We start from the raw sequence: 8,039 nt of genomic DNA on the forward strand, positions 1-8,039 counted from the left end.
AACTCATGTTTGCTTTGTTTTTAGTTGATGCTTTTATCACAACAGCAGCCATCTTTGTGAAGAAAGGCAGAATATCTATTTTACTGTGGTGTTTGCTATCTGTAACTTTTATTACTTAAATTTAAAATATTTCGTATTACCCAGTTAATGAGGGGCATCTTTGCAATGATGAGATGAATGGCTTTTAACTCCATACTTCGAATAATTGACTAAATGTTGCAGTCCTATTTTTCCTAAATTGAAAAACTTCAAACTTTTAAGCTTTTACTAAGAAGGAATATCTTTGGACCCCTTAATCTTTTTAGTAGCCATTTTTAAACACTAATTTGTTGTTGTTCAATCGCAGTCGAGTCTGGCTCTTTGCAACCCCATAGACAAAGTCACGCCAAAGTCTTCCACCATCCTCCAAAGTCTGCCTTTTTTAAAATAAGGCAATCAGAACTTTGTGATAGTGATTTACTGTGCAGTTCCCAATGTGGCCTGATTATAGATTATACAAAAGGAATTATAATGCTTATCATTTTTTGTTTCTTACCCTCCTGTTCAGTATGTATACTGAATGTAAAGTTCTGCATTTAGGTAGAACCTTTCCCTATGAAGAAAAGTTAAAGTGCTTGGGGCTCTTTAGTTGGAGAAAGGATGACTGAGGGGTGACATGATAGAGGTTTGCAAGATTATGCATGAGTTAGAGAAGGTAGAGAAAGAAATACTTTTCTCCCTTTCTCACCAGACAAGAACACATGGGAACCATGAAATTGCTGAGCAGTCAGGTTAGAATGGATAAAAGGAAGTACTTCTTCACCCAAAGAGTGATTAACACATGGAATTCACTGCCACAGGAGGTGGTGGAGGCTACAAGTATAGATGGCTTCAAATGGAGATTGGATAAACATGGTGCAGAGGTCCATCAGTGGCTATTAGCCACAAGGTATAGATGGAACTCCTGGGGCAAGTGATGCTCAGTATTCTTGGTGCTGGGGGGGGGGGGGCAATAGTGGGAGGACTTCTAGTGTCTTGGCCCCACTGGCACCTGTTGTTTTTTTTGGCCACTGTGTGTCAGAGTGATGGACTAGATGGGCCATTGGCCTGATCTACCATAACTTCTCTTATGTTCTTAGGCACGAAAAATCCAGTTTATAGGATGGGGGAGACTTGTCTTGGCAGTAGTATGTGCAATAAGGATTTACAGGTCTTAGTGGACCATGCACAGAACGTGAGTCAGCAGTGTGATGCAGTAGCTAAAAAGGCAAATGCGATTTTGGACTGTATCAACAGAAGTAGTGTCCAGATCACATGAAGTGATATCTTTACTTTGCTCTGGTTAGACCTTATCTAGAGTATTGTGTCCAGTTTTGGGCACCACAATTTTTAGGAAGGATATAGACAAACTGGAATGAGTCAGCGAAGGGCAATGAAGATGGTGGGGGGTCTGGAGACCAAGTCCTATGAGGGCTGAAGGAGCTGAGTATGTTTTGCCTGGAGAGGAGACAACTGAAAGGTGATCTTCAAGTACTGTCATAGAGGATGTGGTTTTCTGTTGCCCCAGAAGATCAGACCAGAACCAACGGTTTGAAATTAAATCAAAAGAGTTTTCAGCTAAACATAAAGGAGAACTTCCTGACAGCAGTCCCTCAGAGGAACAGGCTTCCTTGGGAGGTGGTGGGCTCTCCTTCTTTGGAGGATTTAAAACAGGCTAGATGGCCCTCTGACAGCAATGCTGATTCTGTGAACTTAGGGGGAGGTATTCATGAATTCCTACACTGTACAGGGGTTGGACTAGATGACCTTGGAGGTCCCTTCCAACTCTATAATTCTGTGGTTCTATGAAATGTCAAGTTGTAGCAGCAGTTCATACTAGCATATATTTAGAAATTGCTTAAAAATTGTGTGCCTAGTATGCCCCATTTTTTGTTGTGCTTTTTCTAATACAGCGATAAAGCTCTGCCCTAAAAGCTATAGAATAAGCTATAGAATAATCACACTTACCATATGGTTCCACATGAAAGTGGGAGAATCATAAGAATTCTCTTGATACTATTTTATTAAAATATGGAAATTGTTACTGTCCTTTGAAGCTAATATACTTAACTAATAAACACTTTAAAGAATGAATTGTGTGTAAAGAAAAAGATAAACCCACAGAATATATTTTAAAATGTTAATCTTGGGTTTCCTTTTTTCTTTGACAGATTTTGTAATAAAAGTTGCAGACTTATGAGACAGTCATGTTGCCTCTGGCTAAAGGTATATTGCATGAATACTTTTTAATTTTTTGAACATACTACTGGCTTAAGTGATTTCATTCATTGTCATTAAATATGGAACATCTGGCCAAAGATGAAAAACATGATCTGATTGTGGATATCTCAGTAGAGTGTTATACACAAATCTGATGGCTTAAAGGATTTTCTGAGGCCAGAACTGGAGCTAAAAGAGGCTCAAGTTTAAACGTATCTTTGCAGTTAACGCCATTGTTGCTTCTAGACACAGATACTTGTTTTTTTCTCCCTAGGAAACCTAGTTGTTGTGGGATAGTCCAGTTTTGAAAATATGATAGCACTATATGCCCAAAAACACTTCAGCCATAACTCCTACAGAATTCAGGAATGTTTTGCCCTCTGTTCATTAACAGACTCTGTACCAGTTGTCAGTCTAATGTATCTTAATGGTTGTATCTGCTTGACCTAGATATGTTTGAGAACTGTGTGTGCTTTATATACATGTCTGTTTCCCTTTCACAAATTCCTCCAGTCAATCTTCTGGTTCCTTTTTAATCATTTCTGAATGTTGCAGAATTATTGGAGTTTGTTCAAAGATGTGGAAAGGAAAACTGACAGAAGGACATCAGTAAATACACTCTCACCTCCACACACCTCACTGAATTGCAGCAGCTGTGACAGCATTGATTGATAAGATTTACATATTTCCTAGTTTTGTGCTGCATCTACTAATATAGCCTATCTGCAAATATTTAACATAACTTGCAATGTAAAATACCTGCATAGTTTAGTGGAAAATGGCATATTTGATTTCAGTTATTGTTAATACTTTTTTTTCTACAGGCTGTATGAATTACAGGATAAATGAAGACAAACATTTTCTTGTAAGAAGGTATTTTAAATCAAGAGAATTTCATTTATAGTCCACCTTTCTCAATCAGACACAAGGTGGATTGCAAACATTTTAAACAAATGCACTTGAAAAGGTCTGATTCAACTGGGGACACACAAGGACATGAGGGGCATCTCATTTCCCCTTCCCTAATTATTTTCCCTTTCCCTTTCTTGAAAGCCTCTGTCACCTCTCCTCTTTTCTAGCTTTCTTCTTTCCTTTCCTCCCATCCATTGACCTACCTTACCTACTCAGTATTTTCTGTTTCTCCTCCTTTCCAGTCTACCTAGAAAAACTATGGCCCAGATGTGCAGTGAAGAATCTGCAAGGACTTATGGAGCATCTCATTTCCCCTTTAACCTCATCCCCATACTATTTCCTCTTTTTCTTCTCTTGGCAACTCCTATATCCTGTCCACACATTCACCAACATTACCTTTTATCTGCCTCCCTCATCAAAGGCCGAAACAGCCCTGGAAAGTGCTCTGTCTCCTCTCCCTGCCTTTTACCAAAAGAAACCAAGGCTTGAAGGGTGGCAGTACTGTGGTTGCCTAGCAACAGCCACTGAAGGCATTTGTTTCTTAAAGCTATAAGTGCTATTTCTACTATTTAGGGAGTTTGCTCCCCCACTCCCTGCCAATGTGTGTGTGGGTTTTTAATTTTTTTTTTCAAGTGTGGGGCATTTTTCAACTTTGTAGAATGATCTGTCTTTTGCATGAATGGCTCTGTTATTTGGATTTAAGTATCTACAGATCTGGCCAAGTTGAGAATTAGATAAATGATGATATTCTTGTAACACTGGTTATGATTTTTAAATAATTAAACAGCACATCCAAGTGATAGAATATAGGAAAACTAACTCTGAATTATATATGACAAGCAAAATTATGAAAAAGTAAATAATTTTCAAAAGTTGAGTGTGGTCATATTGTGATAACCATCAGCCTTATTTTTAGCTGTTAATTAGTACTTAATTCCTACTAAAGCTTATCACAGGACTACCACATTGCAGATAAACTGTAGTTTCACTAGAGATGGTGTATGCAATTTATCTGGTCCTTATCAACACGTTTTGGTTGAGAACTTGATAATCATAACAATGTTGTTTGTGTCTCTTTAGAAAATACTCTGAACCTTTAGTTAACATTGGTGAAGTGTTCATCTGTGATTTTCAGAACAAAGGGTTTTAAAATATGTAAATGCCCTGATGATACTATCACTCTCAACAAGTATAATCTACTATATTAATTTAAGTCATTGCTGAATAACGTAATTCTTTTCCTTTGTGGTATAAATATTGTTACTGTTCTGCGTCCAAATACAATATCCAATGTTTTCCTTTAGAACCACTGGAAGGCAGACTTGAACTCTGAATCATACTTTGAAGAGTCCCATGAGCTCTTAATTGGCAGTGATCAACTCAATTTACCATGCTTGTATGGAGAATCTTAGAAGAATGCTTTAAAGGTAGAACAACAATTAGTTTAACAAAATGAGAAACAGCTGACAAGAGGCCCGATCCTCTTTGCTGCTGACAGTTGCTGATGAGACAGTCACATAGCACATCACTGCACAAAGGCATAATTCAGTAGTTTCCCCCTTTACTGGCACAGCAGATATTATGAGTGTTGGCATACCAGTGTTGCTGCTAGTCTTCCTTTTCTCATTTGCAGGCAGCAGTGAAAGAAAGGGACATCTCTTACCCATTTACTAAGTATAGGTACTAATTTTGCTGTTACAGTGAAAGCCATTGTATTCAAAGAACTAGCTAGACGTTGAATTCCATTGCATCAATAGAGATAATACAAATATGCATAGGATTAAGGTGCTTGTGCAGGGAGTGATTCAACACTAGGAATTTCTTTCTTTACAATATTTAAGTATTTTTGAAATACTGAATCTAATAGGATGTGATCCTGAGAATTGCTGAGACACCTTGGGAGCAATATCATATCCAAGCACTGTTTGATATATGTGGAGGAGAGGAGAGCAGGAAACTGATGTCTCATGGATCTTGGCCATGTGCAGCAGAAACAGGCTTCCAGGTAGTGACATTTAGAAAACATCACTTTTAAAAAGGAGACAAATGTACAGTTAAGACATACTTTAAGATAATTTGTTGATGCAGTCATTAATTTGTCTGCAAACAGGTCAGTGGTTACTTTTGCAATGCAGGAACAATACACGGCAAACTAGTATGTGAACGTAAAACCACCAAATCAGTGCATTGTAATTTTTTATAGCGCACAGCCCATCCTTGAGCAGTACAAAATAGTGTTGTTTTTGTTTGGATGACTAACAGGATAATTTGCTTCAAGCAAGCCCAAGTTGATTTGTAAATACCCAGAAAGTACAAGCCCCCCCCCTCAGAATGGAATAGATTATCACAGACAGTATTCTTTGCCTAAGAAGTATGTGATGGAATGTTGTAGGATAAACACTTTACACTCTGTTCAGACTGTGCTTAAGTATAGCAGAGCAATTCAAAATATTCCAGAGCTGTGTCCTTCCACCTATATTATTCAGATGATAAAGTGTAAGTATGCTTTGTTTTATATTTGAAAAATTGTCTTAATATTTAAATAAAACATATTTCCTGAGAGCTGGTTTCTCAGAAGGTAGGCCATTGACTGAGTTCATTTTTACAAATTCTGTATAAGCTGTTTTGAAAAACAAAATTTGCTTTTCTGTTATCCAAAATATCAAGACTCAAGCCTATACCCACCATTACATGTTGAACAATATGATAGAAATTCAGCCTTTACACAGACATGACCTGCATAGGCAATGCGACTCCAAGCCAGCCATTTCCTCTTCAGAAACCATTGTTGCCAATCCCCAGGTGAGGGTTGGAGATCACTCAGAATTATAGCTGCTCTCCAGCTGGGTGCGGGTGGGTGGGATGAATGCCTTCACTTGGGTAGGAAGATAGCAAGGGGGAGCACTTGCCCAGAGCCTTTTTCTAGAGCCTATATTTTATCTCTTCAATGGGCTAGTATGAACATAAGAAACTGCTTTCCTCCCCATCTTTCCTGTAACACACCCCCCCACCCCGGTGCTTCCTAAATACAATTCCCCCCACCCTCCATCTTATCTATTTATTTATGAGATTTATATCCCGCCCTCCCCTGACAGGCTCAGTGCGGCTAACAACTGTTAAAAAACATTAATAGTTAACAAACATAGAATATGAAATAATAAAATATATAATAAAATATTCCATGCATATTAAAAAATCAATCCATTTATTAAAAGTCCAAGATGACAAGTTTCTATTTCCGTTATGTTAGTTCTTAAAATGTGCATTGTTTTATTCTCGTATATTGTTGTTATTAGGATGTCTGGTTTTAACTCATAGTTATTGTTTTTGTTTTGTTGTTAGCTGCCCTGAACCCCACTTGCAAGGAAGGGTGGCCAATGAAATCCAATTTATAAATAATCAGATCATGGGGTCCATCCAACTCTATACAGTCCACTCTAATTAGCAGCAATGGCTTTCAGGGCTCTTGGGCAATAAAAACATCTTACCCGGCACCCTAAGATTCCTTAACAAGATAGTGGTTAATCTGGAACCATTCCCTTGAGCCACTGCTGCCTCCATTTAAGTCAGTTCACGGTTATTGGATTTTCGATCAGAATGCTTGCAAGAAAGTAAGGCTCGCCTTTGAAAACACCACCTTACACCACTTGGTCATCTTGACTCATTATAGAATGCTTTTAAGCATTATGATCACTTTGAAGTTTAAGATACTTGGCAGGGAGTTAATTAGGGTCCCAGAGAAAAGTGATCACTTTGAAGCTTAAGATTCTTGGCAATGAGTTGATTAGTATCCTAGAAAAAAGTGTTTCCTACAATCCTAATTAATTGCTCCCTCAAAAGTGTTTGAACTGTGAAGGGAAATAGCCATAATAATTTATAGTATTGTAGAATAAGTGCTACTGATGGCGAAATTAGGATTGGAGATACATAGAGGCATGCATCCTCCAGTCCCACAGAAACTCTTCCATAAAAACGTGGTAAGTAAAATCTCCCTATTATTTGATATAGCTCAGGTTCCAAACTAGCTAAGATGCTTCCCACTCACCTACTATTGTGTTTCGGTTTTAAACTATTGAGGTTTATGAATAGGTGAAAACAGGGTTGCACTTACCTGTAACCATTGTTCATTGAGTGATGTTCTGTGCAGGTACACATGGTGGACTGCCTGAGGGCAGGCCTGCCACGGAAAAGATCTCCAAGCTTTCTAATAGACTAGGAGCACCAAAAAGATCACCTGACTGGGAGAAGGGGCACTACTTCAGTTCTCTCTTTGCTGCCATGGGGAAAGGATCTCCACTGCTCTGTGTTTTTCCTCATCTCAGTTTTGAGGCGGAGATTTTTTTCTCTTAATGTTTCCTTTTTGTCATCACGTTAAATAGCCATTCTCTGTGCCTTGGCTGCCTAGGATTTCACACAGAAGAGCTGCCTGCTATTGTCACCAGTTTCTCCTGAAGGCATGTATGGATAGAGCTGGATTCAGAAGAGCTCTCTTCAAATGCTTTGCCTGCGTTCCATCCTCAGGGCCGTACCTAGACTATCTGGCACCCTAGGCAAGATTAACTTCTGGTGTGACCCCCCCCTGCCCCGCACTGAAACCAATTTTAAAAAAAAAATTGAGGCGAAAATTAAAAGCACGAAACTTGAAATTGCTCCCTGACCTGGATAACCCAGGCAAGCCTGACCTTGTCAGATTTCAGAAGCTGAACAGCTGGTTAATGCTGATATTGTAAATTAAAACTTAGTTATTATATAGCTCATAAAGTCAATTTGTTAGTCTTAAAGTTGCCACTGGACTCAAACTATGTTCTTTCATTAATACTGATATTGTAAATTTAAATTTAGCCTTTATATAGCTCATTTAAGTCACTTATATTTTCACAGTGACCCCT

At 38.4% G+C, this 8,039-nt stretch overlaps 1 non-coding gene across 1 annotated transcript; it reads left to right on the forward strand.

Moving 5' to 3' along the window:
- Positions 1–2,328: 2,328 nt before the first annotated feature.
- LOC132578704 (small nucleolar RNA SNORD93) lies at positions 2,329–2,418 on the forward strand. Its single transcript, XR_009555914.1, has one exon. It is a non-coding gene; the product is annotated as a small nucleolar RNA SNORD93 (small nucleolar RNA).
- The last annotated feature ends 5,621 nt before the right edge of the window (positions 2,419–8,039 follow it).

Source organism: Heteronotia binoei, chromosome 10, assembly GCF_032191835.1.
Source record: "Heteronotia binoei isolate CCM8104 ecotype False Entrance Well chromosome 10, APGP_CSIRO_Hbin_v1, whole genome shotgun sequence".
In the NCBI taxonomy this organism is placed as follows: domain Eukaryota; kingdom Metazoa; phylum Chordata; class Lepidosauria; order Squamata; family Gekkonidae; genus Heteronotia; species Heteronotia binoei.